We start from the raw sequence: 2,165 nt of genomic DNA, 5'->3' as shown, positions 1-2,165 counted from the left end.
TTTTTTAAAACCCATTTTTGAATGTTTTAGAACTTTTTTTTTTTTTTTTTTTTTTTTTTGGCGGTACGCGGGCTTCTCACTGTTGTGTCCTCTTCCGTTGCGGAGCACAGGCTCCGGACACGCAGGCTCAGCGGCCATGGCTCACGGGCCCAGCCGCTCCACGGCATGTGGGATCTTCCCGGACCGGGGCACGAACCCGTGTACCCTGCATCGGCAGGCGGACTCTCAATCACTGCGCCACCAGGGAAGCCCCTAGAACTTGTTTTGATAGATGAATTAATTTGAAATAATTAAGAGTGTTGATTTGATATAACTGTATACCAGACTGCCACTAGAACAGTCCAATTAAATTAGCTTAAACACATCTCCATTTGTTAGTATTTGTAGCACCTAAACAAAGTAAGAGTTTGATTAGTTCCATTTGAATGCAAATCAAGCAAGAGAGAGGGGAGATAGCCACCAGCTTAATTTGGTAGATGGAAGTAAAATAAAAACATGAAACCTTACATTTTCTGAAATTCTAATAACAGAGTAGGTGGCAGCCTTCAATAATAGCACGAGAGAATTTTGTGCTGGTATTCTGCTGGTAATATTTGCTTATCAAGTTGATTAGTTTTGATGTTGATCTGTTTTGTTAAATATGATCTTTCCCTGCAAACATCATTATCAGTAACTGTACTCTTCTTGTCTGGTACCACAGCTGAAACAGTGGCAGTCATCATAACGAACCACTAATGGTGGCAGGAACTGAGAAATCAGGGCTCTGACTTAGCACTGCTATCAGGTCAGCTGTTTTACTGATGCCTCATGGGATCCACCAAGGAATTCTTGGTGTTGTATTCTGCGCTCATAAAAATTAATATGCTTCCTTCTCTCTCTCCTATTACTCCATAGAGGACCTATCGGTTTATAGGATTCCCTGACCAGAATTATTTCAGTCAGAGAAAATTAGTTATGCAAGTTAATAGACATCTTTAAATAAGATGCTCTTTACATCTGTGGGAAGCCAATCACTCCGGGCCGTATTGCAGGAGGGAATTGGATTGGGTACCACGTGAGCATGTGTCCTCACGGGATGGGGCTATGGCTGTCCCGACTCCTGAAAGGTGAGGCATCTCTTCTGGGCATGTGGAGCAGGGCTTCAGAACAACCCCTCAGGTTGCAATAACTGAGGTTTATGTCTAGAAATTTGTTATTCCTAAATAATGCATATGCTGGAGGCTATGTTCTGGGGAAATCTATTAGGACATCTAACTTTTGTCCACAGAGAGACATTTTTGCAATGATTCTCTACTGATCATGGTGAAGGGGGATCTTTTATAAACCCACATGTCCCATTTGCACCGTCCAGAGTGGGGTTTCTGGCTACCTCACAACATGTCCTGATTCTGTCTACCTGACAGTCCCTCTTTGAAATTCCTCTGTGGCCAGACAGAACCACTCCGTTAAAAACCAGAATGGTGACTGGGACAAAAAAGTATCATATGTGCTCATAAAGGATGCTTCCTGAAGATCAGAGAAGTGCCTATTAGAAAAATTTTCAGACATCTCAGAGGCATCCTAATTTCATGTCTCTTCTTAAAAGAAATTCTCAGGAATATTTCCAAAGTTAATGCAGAGATGGTTGTTTTGAGTCAAATACTTTGTGCCAAAGAATGTAGCGATTGTTTTGTTGCTTTGCGGCCTTGATTTAAAAGTATCTAGTGTTGGAGAGGCATAAAAACAAATTACAAAACTACTTTTCTTTTCATAGGCTGTCATCCACTGTTGATTTATCTTTATATCATTACCTTATGTTTGCCATTATGTGTGCTAATTGTGTATTGCGAGGCTTACATAACACAACCTTGGAGAAGCTTATGTTTCTTTATTGCTCTAGTATAGAATTAAACATAGACATTAAAAAGAGAAGCCGTGTGAGAGTAGAAAGCATTAGAGCTGAAGTCAGCAGACTGCTACCAATAACCAAAGTGTGAGCTGCTGGAATGTGGAATTCCTTTTGCATGTGACTGTGTATTGCCTGGCGATGCCAGTCATATAGATCACGTGTGACAGATGACTGGCTGAAGGAATCCTGACGATAAAAAATGCCCGGTCTCGGGCTTCCCTGGTGGCGCAGTGGTTGAGAGTCCGCCTGCCGATGCAGGGGACGCGGGGTCGTGCCC

Source organism: Lipotes vexillifer, unplaced genomic scaffold, assembly GCF_000442215.2.
Source record: "Lipotes vexillifer unplaced genomic scaffold, Lipotes_vexillifer_v1.1 scaffold69, whole genome shotgun sequence".
In the NCBI taxonomy this organism is placed as follows: domain Eukaryota; kingdom Metazoa; phylum Chordata; class Mammalia; order Artiodactyla; family Lipotidae; genus Lipotes; species Lipotes vexillifer.
Note: the sequence above shows the minus strand (reverse complement) of the source record.